The following is an 18,054-nucleotide window of genomic DNA, read 5'->3' on the forward strand; positions in this document are numbered from 1 at the left end:
TCCGACCTCTCTCATTAACAAGGTTTTCACCCACATTCTCCTCCGACCTCTCTCATTAACGGGGTGTTTCCACCCACATTCTCCTCCGACCTCGCTCATTAACGGGGTGTTTCCACCCACATTCTCCTCCGACCTCTCTCATTAACAAGGTTTTCACCCTCAGAACTGACCCTCACTGGGGATGTTTTTGTTGTTTTTTTTTACACATTCTTTGTTAACTCTAGAAACTGTTGTATGTGGAAATCCTAGGAGATCAGCAATTTCTGAGGTAATCCAACCACCCCTTTCTGTCACTAACTATCACTCCACGATCAAGGTCACATTGATCACAATTCTATGTTTAGAGTGACCAACACCCGAACGTCTTGACCAAGTCTGCTTGCTTTTATGCATTGAGTTGCTGCCACATGATTGTCCGGTTAGATGTTTGAATTAATGAGCAGGGGTACAGCTGTGCTTAATAAGTGGCCACAAAATTTCCCTGAATCTCTGAAAGGTATGGAAGGTTATGCTGAGAGGTTTAGATTGAGAGGGGTGGGAGAACACCCACTGCAACATTAACACTGGCATGAACTAGTAAGGGCATTTTTTTTTGTCTCTGTGTTGTTCATTCTATGTAATTCTGTGCAAAAGACTTTTTTCTCACATTTGCCTGCAGACCTTTCTGATTAGCGAGCATTAGATTTATGCAAATACAACAAAAGAGCTGACAAGAGTCAAAGTAAATTTATTATTAAAGTATAGAAACATAGAAAATAGGTGCAGGAGTAGGCCATTCGGCCCTTCGAGCCTGCATCGCCATTCAGTATGATCATGGCTGATCATCCAACTCAGAACCCTGTACCTGCCTTCTCTCCATACCCCCTGATCCCTTTAGCCACAAGGGCCTTATCCAACTCCCTCTTAAATATAGCCAATGAACTGGCCTCAACTGTTTCCTGTGGCAGAGAATTCCACAGATTCACCACTCTCTGTGTGAGGAAGTTTTTCCGCATCTCGGTCCTAAAAGGCTTCCCCTTTATCCTCAAACTGTGACCTCTCGTTCTGGACTTCCCCAACATCGGGAACAATCTTCCTGCACCTAGCCTGTCCAATCCCTTTAGAATTTTATATGTTTCAATAAGATCCCCCCTCAATCTTCTAAATTCCAGAGAGTATAAGCCTAGCCGATCCAGTCTTTCATCATATGAAAGTCCTGCCATCCCAGGAATTAATCTGGTGAACCTTCTTTGTACTCCCTCTGTGGCAAGAATGTCTTTCCTCAGATTAGGGGACCAAAACTGCACACAATACTCTAGGTGTGGTCTCACCAAGACCTTGTACAACTGCAGTAGTTACCATATACCACCACAAGGTTCATTTTCCCATAGGCATTTACAGGAAAACACAGAAATGCAATAACATTTACGAAAACTATGCATAAACAAACACTGGCGTACACCAATATGTAAAAGACTGAAATCTTGCATCTAATTTTGCTGGAGGGTTTATGATAATCTGCATGATAATTTCTACTTATTTCACTTTGAAAGATTTGGGGAAAAATAAGAAATACCACGCGAAGTTAAAGATGGATGTTCTTGGTGAGTCAGACAACACATGTAGAGAGAAGTAGACAGTCGACAGTTCAGCTCCACACCCTTCATCTCAACCGGTGGGGTTTGTTTCGATAGCGATTTTAAACCAGAAGCTGACGAATTTATGAAAAATAAACAAATTGTTTGCTTGTGCAGCAAGCTCTAACATTTTCCTCACTTTCAAAACAAGTTCCTGGTCGAGTGTATAAGTCATTTTAAAAGAGAAAGCATTTCAATGCACACTCCTAAATGAACTTTCACCACCTGAAGGCTTGAAATTAGTAATGGGTTAGCCATGGTTCTGCCTCTCTCAGAAAATCAGATAGCCCCTCCTGACTGAGGACAGCTGGGTGACGTTTGATCACATTGACACTGACAACAGTTTAGTAGGCCAGATAAATTTCTGCTGCCTGACGTTTTAGTGTATTTGTTTGTTCTATAACCATGAAGATTTATGACACATTATGCAGTTGTGAAAAACATTGCACAGTTGATAAGAATATTTCCATACCCCAGAAGGATACTCCTGTGACGGGGGGGACAGACACACTCACTACAACCCTTCCCACCTTCCAATTCTTATTCTTAATGCCAATACTAGGCATTACTAGGGAAGACACAAACAATCTCCCAGATGTAATAGTGGCCAGAGGACCTAGGGTAACAGAGGAACTGAAGGAAATTCACATTAGGCAGAAAACAGTTTTGGATAGACTGATGGGACCGAAGGCTGATAAATCCCCAGGACATGATGGTCTGCAACCCAGGGTACTTAAGAAGGTGGCTCTAGAAATCATGGATTCACTGGTAATCACTTTCTAATGTTCTATAGATTCAGGATCAGTTCCTGTGGATTGGAGGGTAGCTAATGTTATCCCACTGTTTAAGAAAGGAGGGAGAGAGAAAACAGGGAATTATAGACCAGTTAGCCTGACATCAGTGGTGGGGAAGATGCTGGAGTCAATTATAAAAGATGAAATAGCGGCACATTTGGACAGCAGTAACAGGATCGGTCCGAGTCAGCATGGATTTACGAAGGGGAAATCATGCTTGACTAATCTTCTGGAATTTTTTGAGGATGTAACTATGAAAATGGACAAGGGAGGGCCAGTGGATGTAGTGTACCTGGACTTTCAGAAAGCCTTTGATAAGGTCCCACATAGGAGATTAGTGGGCAAAATTGGAGCACATGGTATTGGGGGTAGGGTACTGACATGGATAGAAAATTGGTTGGCAGACAGGAAACAAAGAGTAGGGATTAACGGGTCCCTTTCAGAATGGCAGGCGGTGACTAGTGGGGTACCGCAAGGCTCAGTGCTGGGACCGCAGCTATTTACAATATACATTAATGATAAAGTTGAAGGGATTAAAAGTAACATTAGCAAATTTGCGGATGACACAAAGCTGGGTGGCAGTGTGAAATGTGAGGAGGATGTTATGAGAATGCAGGGTGACTTGGATAGGTTGGGTGAGTGGACAGATGCATGGCAGATGCAGTTTAATGTAGATAAATGTGAGGTTATCCACTTTGGTGGCAAGAACAGGAAGGCAGGTTACTATCTGAATGGTGTCAAGTTAGAAAAAGGGGAAGTACAACAAGATTAGGCGTCCTTGTTCATCAGTCACTGAAAGTAAGCATGTAGGTACAGCAGGCAGTGAAGAAAGCTAATGGCATGTTGGCCTTCATAACAAGGGGAATTGAGTATAGGAGCAAAGAGGTCCTTCTGCAGTTGTACAGGGCCCTGGTGGGGCACCTGGAGTATTGTGTGCAGTTTTGGTCTCCAAATTTGAGGAAGGACATTCTTGCTATTGAGGGAGTGCAGCGTAGGTTCACGAGGTTAATTCTCGGGATGGCGGGACTGTCATATGTTGAAAGACTGGAGCGACTGGGCTTGTAAACACTGGAATTTAGAAGGATGAGAGGGGATCTGATTGAAACCTATAAGATTATTAAGGAATTGGACACGCTAGAGGCAGGAAACATGTTCCCAATGTTGGGGGAGTCCAGAACCAGAGGCCACAGTTTAAGAATAAGGGGTAGGCCATTTAGAACGGAGTTGAGGAAAAACTTTTTCACCCAGAGAGTTGTGGATCTGTGGAATGCTCTGCCTCAGAAGGCAGTGGAGGCAAATTCTCTGGATGCTTTCAAGAAAGAGATGGATAGAGCTCTTAAAGATATTGGAGTCAAGGGATATGGGGAGAAGGCAGGAACGGGGTACTGATTGTGGATGATCAGCCATGATCAAAGTGAATGGCGGTGCTGGCTCGAAGGGCCGAATGGCCTACTCCTGCACCTAGTGTCTATTTGCAATACCTTAAAACATCCCTGTTTCTACACTTTCAGGACCTCCAGACTGTTGGTGTGCATCATTCGCTTCAAATAACGGGCCTTAAAAAGCCAGGCTTGACTTCACCTCAGTTCCATCTTGGTTTAGCTCATCTTCTCTGTCGTTATGAAAATCTAACCAGCCATCTGAGTTTCTGATAGAGTATCACACATCAAATATCCTACCACTTTGACTGCCAGTAAACATTTACCATCCAATTTGGGAGGTGCTTTGACATTTTGGGGGAAATGTCCTCCCACTAGACAATGTATCAATATTGTTGAAAGTTTACAACACATAATGCTCACTGTATCTAGGCCAGTCAACAGAAAGAAAAGCAAGTCAATCACTCTTTCTACTGCAAAGCTTGTAGCCCTGCAGGTCACAACTTTTCAAGTTCATTTCTTAAGTACAGTTTTTTTTAAATGAAGAGGGTTTCTGTCTGTGACACTCTTTCAGGTGATGAGATTCACCTCATCTCACCTCTAACCCTTCCATTAGTAATTTAAATGCACAGCCCCCATTTTTGACTCCTCACCTATAGAAAATAGCTCTTTCCTGTTTATTCTTTTTAGATTCCTCAGTGTTTTACACCTTATTTAAATCTTGCTCTGCTTTTGTTATTCCAAAGAAAATAATTGCTGCCCATCCAGTTTTCCCATCACAAATAACATTCCCAGCCTTTGCAATATCCTTGTAAAGTTCCTTTGCATAGCCTCCACCGCAAAAAACACACTTTCTCTGTAACCTGGTGACGGGAACTGTACACAGATTAACACTGCTCTGTTATAAACAATTCTGGTATAATTTTCCTGCTCTTGTATGCTATACCTTGGCTAATAAAAGGAAACATCCTGTCATTTTAAGGATTTCTAAGCATGTTCTATTAAATTTAAGGTCCCTCTATTTTTAAAAATTCCTTAAAATCAGTCCATTTACTATCTATTCCCTTGTTTCCAAATGCTTTTCTCTGGATCACATTCCATTCATCACTTTTCTGTGCAACTGATCAGACCTCAATCTAAAGCTTTGCTCCTCAGCCATCAACCACATGACCATTTTTTAACATAATGTGCAAACTTCTTTATCCTAGTCTCTACATTTAAATTCCCGGATATTACAAAAGGGAGGGGACAAAGTACTGAGCCTTGTGGAATCACACTCTTCAGAGTCTTCCAGTACCAGATACACAAAAGTTCCCAAAACATCAACTCTAATCTTTTCCATAGATGCTGCCCGGCCTGCTGAGTTCCTCCAGCATTTTGCGTGTTGCTTGGATTTCCAGCATCTGCAGATTTTCTCTTGCTTGAGATTCCGCAGATGTTGAAAATCCAGATCAGCATACACCAAATGGTGGAGGAACTCAGCAGGTCGAGAAGCATCTATAGAGAGCCAACATTTTGGGCTGATATACTTCATGACGACTGGAAATGAAGGGAGTAGAAGCCAGAATAAGAATAAAAAGGTGGTGGGTGTGGCGGGAGGGGGAGAGGAAGGAGCACAAGCTAGAAGGCGATAGGTGAAACCAGGTAAGAGGGAAGGTAAGTGGATGGGGGAGAGGGGTTGACATGAGAAGCTGGGAGGTGAAGGGCTGAAGAAGAAGTCATCTGATAGGAAAGGAGTGTGGACCATGTGAGAAAGGGAAGGAGGAGGGCATCAGAGCAAGGTAATAGGTAGGTGAGGAGGAGAGAAGATTTTCTGGGGGAATCAGAATAGAAAAAGGAAGAGGGAGGAGGGGGAGAAATTTCTGGAAGATGGAGAAAGTGATATTCATGGCATCAGATTGGAAGCTATCCAGATGGAAAATGAGGTAGCCTCATCATGCCAGTAGAGGCAACCATAGAACAACATGTCAGAATAGGAATGGTAGTGGAACTAAAAGTAGTTGGCCATCAGGAAATCCTGCTTCCTGCAGGTGGAGCAAAAGTGCTGGACAAAGGAATCCAGGAAGATCGAACCTTTACTTTAACTCATAGTAACAGCAACACCTGCTAAGCATTTATTCCTTGCTTTCTGATACAAAGCTAATTCTGGATCCAATTTGGAACCCTTGATGATTTATCAAAAGTTTTCCCAATATTCATACTTTGTGCACAAATACACTGTCCTTATTGTCCATTGTTACATTCTTTCCTGATTCCAGGAAGTACCTGAGCACTTTGAAGGCAGTAAAACACTACTGATTTTTTTCAGTCAATGTGGACACAGAAAGCTCCCACAAACAATAATATGATCATATCAGGACTTGAGCAATAGGCCAGAATTCCATTTGCTTTACCTGCACGTTGGCCTTTACTGATTTGTTTACTAGCACACCAAGATCACTTCAAAAATCAGCAGACCCACCACTTGACAAATAATGTTTTTCTGTAACATCCAGCAAAATGGATGACTTAACATTTTTCCATACTAGGTTCTACCTGCACGTTCTTGCTTAATCACTCATCTTATCTGTATCATCTTGTCCTCTCTTTACATTCTCCTTCCTTTTAACTCATAATCTCAAGTAGTTTAGTATCATCAGCATCGTTCGTTAATGTCAGGTAAAGCTTTTCTAGAAATGTTGGGTGGATGCTGATATGCCATGGATTTTCAAAAGTAACTTTCATATAAACTTGAGACTGCAGATGGGGCTTCAGGTGACCATTAAATATACTTTGGCACCTGTTGGATTTTAAGATTTAAAGATGAGCTTTATTTGCCACGTACATTGAAACATACAGTGAAGCTGATTGTTTCTCTCAGTGACCTACACAGTCTGGAGATGTGCTGGAGACAGCCCACAAGTGTCACCATTTTTATCCACAACTCCCAGAATCAGAACCCTCAGAATCATGTTTAACATCATTGACATATGCTGTGAAATTTGTTGCTTTGTAGTAGTAGTACGTTGCAATATATGCACGTTTGGAATGTAGGAGAAGCTGGAACACCTGGTGGAAACCCTTGCAGTCAGAGGGAAAATGGACAATCTCCTTACAGAGAGCAGCAGGAATTGAACCCTATCTTCCAGTCACTGGCACTGTAAAATGTGACACTACCATCATCAGAGTGAGAGACCACAATGATGTCCACATCATTTTCCATGATAAGGCTGTTGTACTGACCACTGTCTAACCTGCTCTCTTATGTCTCGCAATTTGGTCTATAACAATGGTAGTAAAAGGAACAATGCTGCCAGAAAATTAATGTGGATGGCCTCAAAGAACCGGCAAAAATTGCTTTGCTTAGATATCATCTAAGCAAGCCAGTGACTATCGCTGTAGAGTGTACACACTGCATCTGCACCTGGACTACTTTGAATTAGCACCAAGGAGGTGGCATTTGGCTTTTCTATCAAGACATTTGACAAGAATGTCTGGGAGAATCAGAAGCTAAATAATCACAAACATAAAGTGTCCTTTGATTGGGGGGAAAAAAGTACTGGGGATCCAGAAATGTGCTGACAACCATGACAAGAATGGAATCTATCAAGGTCATCTGCAGTGCAAACACTGAGAGCTAAAAATGTAGGTGAACTAATTAAGGAACAGAGAAGCAATCTATGTCACAGGAAGGAACTGCTTCAAAACTTTCTTACCGGTGATTGCTCTTGAATCCATCCACAGCAAACTATCCAATACAAAGTCACTGCAACACCTGACCAACAAACACTAGATAAGGCTACATGACAATTAGAAAATAAGGCCCAGGGGTAATTGCTAACCCTGGAGAAATGCTAGGAAGAGTTTCAGTGGAACAAACTCAGAACTTTATGTCCAACATCTGGGAATAGAAGGACATTGCAGGGGACTTCAGACAGTCTGTAATCATGAGCATCTTCAAGAAAGGAAACAAATCTGCAGAAATAACAACAGCTGTTGGCCAAAGTCATCACCAGCAGCTCCTCTTCAACTGTCTTCCCCCAATGGCCAAAGATGCACTCGTTTGACCCATTGTGGATTCTGTCTAACTACAGGCACAGTGGACAAGAGCTCCACTGCTTATTACTTTCAGGAGAAATGCAGGAATAGCATCAAGTACCACCCATAGTCTTTTTCCGTTTGATGAAAGCTTTGACCCTGTCACTTAAGAAGAAAATATGGACCAAACTTTTCAACTCTGACAGGCTGCCGAAATTTGCCTCCAACTTCTGTCTGGCTCTTGATGGCATGCAAGCTGTGATCTTAACCATCAGGTTTATAATATTCCTAAACTGGTGCTGAGGAAGGATCGTTGGTACCGTCCCAACACTTATGTCCAGTGCACTGTGAGGGACAAGGAGGCTCTACAACGGGTAGTCAAAACTGCTCAATGCATCACCGGCAACAACCTATCCACCATCAGGGACGTATACACAGAAAGGTGCTGGAAAGGGGCCAGTAACATCATGAAGTCAGTCCCACTCCCACCAGCAAGGAGGTTACATAGCATCCACGCCTGGGCAACTGGGCTCAACACAGTTACTTTCCCCAAGCAGTAAGGCTGAGCAACACTTCCACTTACTAACTGCCCCAGTATTTTATTATTTCACTTTATGTACAGCCTAATGTCACTTTATGGACATACAATCCATCTCTGTGTCAGCTATCTTATATATTTATACTTATCGTGCTTTTCATTATTATTATGCTCTTTATCTTTTGTGTTTTTTTGTGCTGCATTAGATCAGGAGTAACATTTATTTTGTTCTCTTTCCACCTGTAAGGGTTCAAAGGAGGTTCATGAAAATGATTCTGGGATTGAATGGCTTGTCACATGAGGAGCATTTGATAGGCTGGGACTCCGAAGAATGAGGGGGAGATCTCATTTACTGCTATTGAATGTTGAAAGGACTAGACGGAGTGGGTGTGCAGAGGATGTTTCCCATGGTGGGAGAGTCTAAGACCAGAGGACACAGCCTCAGAATAGATGGGCGTCCATTTAGAATGGGGATGAGGCGGAATTTCTTTAGCCCAAGATCGGTGAATCTGTGAAATTCCCCACATATGGCTGTGGAGGCCAAGTCATTGGGTATGTAAAGGCAGATGTTGATAGATTCTTGATTCGTCAGGGCGTGAAGGGATACGGGAGAAGGCAGGAGACGGGTCTGAGAGGGAAAGTAGATCAGCCACGATGAAATGGAGGAGCAGACTCGACGGGCCAAATAGCTTAATTCTGCTCCTATCTCTTATGGTGTACAGGATATTAAACAATCAAACAATCTTAAATCTTGAAAACTTCCGTGATACAATTCTGCATCTTACCTCCAACAAGCTTCCTGCTGGGAACCTGCACAACCTACTTTACCTTCACTGCAAGCCACGCTTCATCTGTGATTTCGTTTGCGCACACTACAAACTTCGAACGATCACTAACTCATTCGATGAAGCATGGGAAACAATGGTTCGGATTCTTGAAAACGACAAAAGAAGAAGTGTCATCTATCCTCGCTAGCAAGCAAAAATCTGCAGATGCTGGAAATCAAAGCAACACACACAAAATGTTGGTGGAACTCGGCGGGCCAGGTAGCGCCTATGGAAAAAAGTAAACAGTCGACGTTTCGCTCCGAGACACTTCGTTATTCAACAACACCGTCCGAATGTAAAAATCCACAACCAGACCTATCTCCAATATTTCAGGAGCCATCTCTCACTGAAGGCAATCATCAAGGAGAAAACTCCATTATCTGCAGAAAACCGGCAGTGTTTGCTGCCTCAGAAGTGTGAAGATCAAGCCCACGAATATCAAAACGACAGATTATTCAAACTTGTAAAATAAACGTTTAAAATATTCAAATCACTTTACCGCCCTCCCCACAAACAAACTGACAGCTCCTAACATTTGCAAATACCGTCAACTCATGACGGTTGCTGTCAGCAGACACAATGATGTAACTATACCTGCAGCGCGCTTGGAATCGTACAAAAAACAACACGGAAGTTGTTGACTTGAGCTAAAAAAAAATATTCACACTATAACTCCCAAAGTAGCTAAAAGGTCGAGTTACAGATTTTCTTACCGCAAATCCCGAGAGAGGACCGGAAATTGACGAGCTGATCACAGGAACATTGAGCCGGTCGATTCGGATTTGCGAGCCAGCGTCAGATTTTCTCCCTTCTCACCTAGGTGTTTCTCCGCGTTTTTATGTTGTTGCCAAGAGGAGCTGTTGGTTCCCAGCACGTCTGCTCTGTACTCTTACTTGTTCGGCTGGCAATCCTTTGGTGGCAGTCAGATCGAAAGCGGAGTTTATTCCTCCTTGAGCTTCCAGATAGAGGATGTGAGAGACCCAGCCTCACTTCCTGAGTTTCAAACTGAGCTAAAACAATCTGACCGTGAAAATGACGCCGACCCTACAGCTGTTCTTGCCGAGTCCACACCCTTCCGGGTTCCTGAGCCAGGGCTCTTCCAACGCAGGTGAGAAACCGGCAAGGAAAAGCGACTGTCGAGGTCGAATTGTGAGGCCTTGGAAACAGCAGTTTATTTAAAGGAAGATGATAGCAGCCCACCTTAAATACAACTCGGGAGCCGCGAGAGACAGGACTCGCGATAAAGTTGCAGCACACTTACGCGGTCTCAACCCGAGCTGTGAAATACCTCGACCGAGCGTATTTTTCAAATTTAATTTTGGTAATTGATTTATTGTCACATGTTGCAAGGTACAATGAAAAGAGAAATGCCCGACTAAAACTATCAGTACTTAATGAAATATTATATTGGCAAATAGGGCATATGTGGAACCATATTTTCTCGTGTTTAGAAGACTCTGAAAGAACATTTTTTATTGGAACACATGACATGGAAGATAACAAGAGACTCTTTCCTTAGGCCAAAAAGTGTAGAAGCGTATAGCCTGTCAGATCGGGTGCTGGCTGTTTAAGACGCGGTTTAGTATTGTTACTTCTACAATTAGAAGGCTGGGGTCTTTGCAATCTTCTGTCCTAAACATTCTCAGTCATTGGGTAGAATCAAAAATGAGACCTGTGGATTTTTGACCCTCTGTTTTTATTTTTGGATAGTGTTATCTGAGTGAGACATGTAAGCCAGGACAAATGAGCCCAGCCTTCTGAATTTTTTAACATCCACCTGAACGTTCAGAGAATCTTGAAGTACAGAAGCAGGGCTTTTGACCCACTAATTCCACACTTTTGTTTACCTGGCCATCCAAGCCTATGAGACTAAACAGACTGTGTCCACAAGAATACACTTGACATCTTGGTTTCTGTAACCTTAGGAACACTTAGATGGGATTAATACGACACTGGGACAGAATAGAGGACGCTTTCTTCTGCAGATAATGTACTGTTTACTGTTCTGTTCTCTACCACTGACTCACTTTAACTCGATTATTATAACCAGTAACACCTGCAATGCAGCCTCTTGAAAGTGTAGGATATCAGGGAGAAGGTGAACAACTGAAGTTATTATATTAAGCTATTTTCTTCCAACCCTTTGCCATATATATTACGTTGACTTGCTATTCTCAACAAACCAGTGACCTAGTGGGAATGTCAGTCCTAAACGCAGAGATTTAATGAGACCTGTGTACATACATCTATTGATGCTTCTGAACACATCTTCAGTGATGTTCCTGGAATCATCGGGTGTTTCGGGTCTTTCAACATCATACAGCCTCCTGCAGGTGACCTAGCCGGGGCTGATCAGACCCCAGCTTGTGTCCAGATGGCTAGCTACTTATGACTCCATGGCTCCCCTCTTTTGAGCCACAGACATCTTGAGGCCCTCTCTGCCGCATCGGTGGTACTGCGGATGGCTCTCCTCTTCCTCTCTCCCTCGATACCCAAATTGCTGAAGGCTCTGGCTAAAGAACGGGCTGCGAATCCCCTACACTAAGGAACCTAAGGTCTTTCTCGCATGTTTGGCATAATTAACAGCGAAACACTCCTTTTAATTGTGTGACAGATTTTAGACACTGAGGGTACTCGGCCTGGAAGAGTGAGTGTTACAACGAGAACTGATAAAAGTATTTAAAATTCTTAAGGCTGGGTAGCAAAAGTAGTCAGCACAAAACTCCTTTCATTTTTAGTGACGTCAAGATCTGTGGGGCAGAGGCATTAAGATGATTTGCAAAAGAAAAACATATTGTAGTGAGTCTTTGAAATACACCTTAAGGGAATGATGTGGAACAAATTCAATTGTGGTATTCTGAAGAGAGCTGGATAAATAACTAAAAGGAAAAACAGATTGGGGCTGTGAGGGGAAAGGTGGGTATTGCACTCACATAGGCTCAGTGCAGACTTGTGGTTTCATTGGTGCTGTAATCAGTCTGTGATCTCAAAGAATTTCAAACAAGGGAAAATCTGCAGATGCTGGAAATCCAAGCAACACACACAAAATACTGGAGGAACTCCGCAGGCCAGGCAGCACCAATGGAAGGGAGTACAGTCAACATTTCGGGCTGTGACCCCTCATCAGGACAGCTGAAGGGTCTCAGCTATACCCTTTTCCATAGATGCTGCCTGGACTGCTGAGTTCCTTCAGTATTTTCTGAGTGTCCCCAAAAATTTATAATATCAGGACACAATTGGTCCCTGCTGGGGTAGAAACTGACAACGATGCAGGTGGATGCTCCCCTGGTGTCATGGATTCTTGATTACCTGACTGGCAGACCACAGTACGTGTGCTTGCAACACTGTGTGTCCGACAGAGTGATCAGCAGCACTGGGGCTCCACAGGGGACTGTCTTGTCTCCCTTTCTCTTCACCATTTACACCTCCGACTTCAACTACTGCACAGAATCTTGTCATCTTCAGAAGTTTTCTGCTGACTCTGCCATAGTTGGATGCATCAGTAGGGGAGATGAGGCTGAGTACTGGGCTATGGTAGGAAACTTTGTCACTTGGTGTGAGCAGAATTATCTGCAGCTTAATGTGAAAAAGACTAAGGAGCTGGTGGTAGACCTGAGGAGAGCTAAGGTACCGGTGACCCCTGTTTCCATCCAGGGGGTCAGTGTGGACATGGTGGAGGATTACAAATACCTGGGAATACGAATTGACAATAAACGGGACTGGTCAAAGAACACTGAAGCTGTCTACTAGAAGGGTCAGAGCTGTCTCTATTTCCTGAGGAGACTGAGGTCCTTTAACATCTGTTGGACAATGCTGAGGATGTTCTATGAGTCTGTGGTGGCCAGTACGATCATGTTTGCTATTGTGTGCTGGGGCAGCAAGCTGAGGGTAGCAGACACCAACAGAATCAACAAACTCATTCGTAAGGCCAGTGATGTTGTGGGGATGGAAATGGACTCTCTGACGGTGTGTCTGAAAAGAATATGCTGTCCAAGTTGCATGCCATCTTGGTCAATGTCTCCCATCCACTACATAATGTACTGGTTGGGCACAGGAGTACATTCAGCCAGAGACTCATTCCACCGAGCTGCAACACAGAGCATCATAGGAAGTCATTCCTGCCCGTGGCCATCAAACTTTACAACTCCTCCCTTGGAGGGTCAGACAGCCTGAGCCAATAGGCTGGTCCTGGACTTATTTCATAATTTACTGGCATAATTTACATATTACTACTTAACTTTTTATGATTTTATTACTATTATTTATGGTGCAACTGTAACAAAAAACAATTTCCCCCAGGATCAATACTATGACTATGAACCTTCTTCCATTCTTCTAAATACATCAATGTATCAATCTGTTACTTTCTTCCATTTCCCCTTAACTGCTGAATGCTAATTCTCTGAACTGTTCCTTGTGGCCAATAAGTTCCAAGTTCTTATTGCTCTTTGGGTAAAGACCATTAGAAAAGGGAACGTTGGGGAACTGCCTGCCAAAAAAAGGTGAACTAGTCTGTTCAGTCTTTTCTCAATATCACTCATTTGTCATTTGGACTCTTGACTGAATCAGATGCTTATGGTTTCAGGTTCCATTCTGATTACAAAGAAATGCAGAATAAGGCGGCCTATTTGATGAGTATTCCATTCGCCCAGTCTAGACATTTTCCATCCCCAGACTAAACATTCAACCCCTTCAGCACCACTGCACAGAACTGCAATGTGTACTATCTATCATCATTAGGACAAGAACTGTTAGAATGTGGAACTGTTTCTTTCACTAGGCCGTAAGACTACCGAACTCCCTGCCACAACCCAGGTCTCATCACATGTGAAGTGCCAGTAGCAGTACACTGTTTACTTTTTAACTTGTATTGTATATGCACCTTATTATTTGTTAATTTATTTGTGGTAATATTACTTTATATATTGTGTGTGTGAGTTGTAAGTACTGTATTGTGTACCTTAGTCTGAAGGAACATTGCTTCATTTGGCATGTGCACAGTTGAATGACAATAAACTTGAACTTGTAGATTCTCTGTCATGAAGGAGGACAAAGGGAGCAGGTGTGCAGGAGCACTCGACCCACACACTCACTTCCAAGTCACATACAATCCTGACCTGGAAGTACGTTCATCATAACCAGGTCCAGGTCCTGGAAATCCCTCTCAAACTACGTTGTGGGAATACCTTCGCTGATTCAGTGGCAACTCTTCACCAACTCCTCAAGGGCAATCAGGGAGGGGTAACGAATTCTGGTCTTGTCAGTGATGCCCTGATTTTAAAAAAAAAACAAAATGAAAATAAAGGCTGGGGCTTCTGGGAGGTACAGAGGGAACTGTTTGATCATCTTTCACATGGTATCTCAATACAAGCCCATTTTCTCAGGAGGACGTTAAAGACCCCAAATTCAAAGTAAATTTGTCACCAAAGTGCATGGCTATATGTATATAACCACATACTACCCTGTGATTCATTTTCTTGCCGGCAATCACAGTAAATAGAAGGAACACAACAGAATCAATGAAACCTGCGTCCAACAGGACAGACACACAACCAATGTACAAAAGACAAACTGTACAAATACAAAAAGAATGAAAAGAAATAATAAAATAATAATTATTATTTAATAGATATAGCCATTCCAAACACACATAACTTTCAGAAATCAATAAATGAAAAACACCAGAAATGTGCTGTATTAAAAGAGGAAGTTGAAATTCTTTGGAACAGGGATTAGAATTGGGACCACTATTTTTCACATTGTTTGTCAATGATTTGGATAATGGAATTGATGGCTTTGTGGCAAAGTTTGCTGATGATACAAAGATAGGTGAAGGGGTAGGTAGTGCTGAGGAAACAAAACGATTGCAGCAGGATTTAGACGAATTGGAAGAATGGGCAAAAAAAATGGCAGATGGAATATAGTGTTGGGAAATGTATGATAGTGCATTGTAGTAAAAGGAACAACAGTGCGGATTGTTATTTAATTGGAGAGAAGGTTCAAACGTCAGAGGTACAGAGGGACTTATGAGTCCTCATTGCAAGACTCCCAGAAGGTTAATGTACAGGTTGAGTCTGTGGTAAACAAGGCAAATGCAATGTTGGCATTTATTTCAAGGGGAATAGAATATAAAAGAAAGCAATGCTGAGGATTTACAAGGCACCAGTCAGGCTGCACTTGGAGTATTGTCAGCAGTTTTGGGCCTCATATCTCAGAAAGGATGTGTTATCATTGGAGAGAGTCCAGAGGAGGTTCACAAGGATGATTCTGGGAATGAAGGGGTTAACATATGAGGAGTGTTTGGCAGCTTTGCTACTGCACTCACTCGAATTTAGAAGAATGTGGGAGGTGGGGTGTCTCATTGAAACCTACTGAATGTTGAAAGGACTAGATAGGGTGGATGTGGAGATGATGTTTCCTATTATGGGGATATCCCAAACTAGAGAGCCCAGTCTGAAAATTGAGGGGCGACCTTTCAGAACAGAGGTAAGGAGGAATTTTTTTTAGGCAGAGAGTAGTGAATCTGTGGAATGCTCTGCCACAGACTACGGTGGAGGCCAAGTTCGTGCGTATATTTAAGATGGAATTTGATCGTTTCCTGATCGGTCAGGGCGAACGATATGGGGAGAAGGCAGGTGTGTGGGGTTGAGTGGAATCTGGGATCAGCCGTGATGGAATGGCAGAGCAAACTCCATGGGCGGAATGGCCTAATTCTGCTCCAATACCTTATGGTCTTTTGGTCTTATGAACAGGGTATATATCGTCCCAATAGTAATGTGTACAACTGGTATCATCCCAAAAGTAATACTCAATAGCATTAAACAATTAGGGCTACAAAGTAATATTTATGTAAATCTTCACAAAGCCACAATATTAAACACCGTTAGAACAGTCTGAAAGTTCCTAGCAATTGACAATTGAGTATGCTTGGCTATGCCTGTAGCTCAGGTTTTCCCAGCTTAACCTGAGAAGAAATAAAAATACAATAATAAAAAATAAATAGCAATAAATAGTAAACATGAGATGAAGAGTCCTTGAAAGTGAGTCCATAGGTTGTGGGAATATTTCAGTAATGGGTCAAGTGAAGTTGAATGAAATTATCCCTGCTTTTTAAGAACCTGACAGTTGTGGGGTAATAACTGTTCTGGAATCTGGTGGTGTGGGTCCTGAGGCTCCTGTGCCTCCTTCCTGATGGCAGCAGCGAGAAGAGAACATGGCCTGATTGGTGAGGTCCTTGTCTGCGACAGCTCTCCATGTAGGTGTGCTCAATGGTGGGGAAGGCTTTATCCATGATGGATGGGGCCATATGCACTACTTTTTGTGGGCTTTTCCAATTAAGGGCATTGTTATTTCCATACCAGGCCATGATTTAACCAGTCAATATACTCTCCACCACACATCTATGGAAATTTGTCTAAGTTTTAGAAACATAGAAAATAGGTGCAGGAGTAGGCCATTCAGCCCTTTGAGCCTGCACTGCCATTCAGTACGATCATGGCTGATCATCCAACTCAGAACCCTGTACCTGCCTTCCCTCCATACCCCCTGATCCCTTTAGCCACAAGGGCCATATCTAACTCCCTCTTAAATATAGCCAATGAACTGGCCTCAACTGTTTCCTGTGGCAGAGAATTCCACAGATTCACCACTCTCTGTGTGAAGAAGTTTTTCCTCATCTCGGTCCTAAAAGGCTTCCCCTTTATCCTCAAACTGTGACCCCTCGTTCTGGACTTCCCCAACATCGGGAACAATCTTCCTGCAGCTAGCCCGTCCAATCCCTTTAGGATTTTATACGTTTCAATCAGATCCCCCCTCAATCTTCTAAATTCCCATGAATATAAGCCTAGTTGATCCAGTCTTTCATCATATGAAAGTCCTGAATCTTCACAAACTTCTAAGAAAGTAGAGGCAAGGCCATGCTGTCTTTGAATGGCACTTACATGATCCTCCGAAATGATAACACCGAGGAATTTAAAGAACAATAGTGAGTTTACTCCAGTGTCCTGGCCAATACTTATTTCTCAGCATCAATGAAAGTAATCATTATTACTTCGCTGTGCACAACTTAACTGCTATCCTTTAAAAACAACTCTCCTTCAAAATAATACCTTGGTAGTTCTTTTCTTTGGCAGGTTCTGGGATTATAAGAAAGAATTCAATTTAAATCACAGAACTGGCGTACAATGGACTGTACTAATGATACTGAGACCAGGATTTGAATCCTGACTTGACAGCTGGGAACTGGCTCAGAGTGGCAGCCAGGAAACTATGGGGCTGTCGTTAAAATCTAAAATGGTTCACTTATTCCCCATCAGGGAAGGACATCTTATTCTAGTTTTTCTGTGACTCCAAAGTCAGAACAATGAGGCTAACACAAAATAATCTGCAGATGCTAGGATCAAAGCAACACTCACAACACGCTGGAGGAACTCAGCAGGTCGGGCAGCATCCGTGGAAACGATGAGTCGACGTTTCGGGCCGGAACCCTTCGTCAGGACTGAAGAAGGAGGAGGCAGAGGCCCTATAAAGAAGATGGAGGAAGAGTTGGAAGGAGAAGGCTGGTAGGTTCCAGGTGAGAAACCAGTAAGGGGAAAGATAAAGGGGTGGGGGAGGGGATAGGCAGGAAAGGTGAAGAAAGAATAGGGGAAAACACAATGGGTAGTAGAAGGAGGTGGAACCATGAGGGAGATGATAGGCAGCTGGGGGAAGGGGCAGAGTGAAATAGGGATAGAGGAAGCGAGGGGGAGGGAATTACTGGAAGTTGGACAATTCAATGTTCATGCCAAGGGGCTGGAGACTACCTAGACGGTATATGAGGTGTTGCTCTTCCAACCTGAGTTTAGCCTCATCATTGCAGCAGAGGAGTCCATGTATGGACATATC

At 42.9% G+C, this 18,054-nt stretch overlaps 1 protein-coding gene across 2 annotated transcripts in view; it reads right to left on the reverse strand.

Annotated features, from left to right (window-relative positions):
• LOC140186736 (interferon regulatory factor 6-like) overlaps nucleotides 1-10,313 on the reverse strand; it is a 70,052-nt gene extending 59,739 nt beyond the window's left edge. The window contains exon 1 of one of the 2 annotated variants that reach the window (XM_072241250.1): nucleotides 9,130-9,154. The gene's annotated coding sequence lies outside the window, so the exon portion shown is untranslated. Of the gene's footprint in view, nucleotides 1-9,129; nucleotides 9,155-9,884 lie in introns of those variants that run through there. The other variant, XM_072241249.1, reaches the window with a different exon arrangement.
• Nucleotides 10,314-18,054: the final 7,741 nt, after the last annotated feature.

This window comes from Mobula birostris, chromosome 23 (assembly GCF_030028105.1).
Source record: "Mobula birostris isolate sMobBir1 chromosome 23, sMobBir1.hap1, whole genome shotgun sequence".
NCBI classification, from domain to species: Eukaryota; Metazoa; Chordata; class Chondrichthyes; order Myliobatiformes; family Myliobatidae; genus Mobula; species Mobula birostris.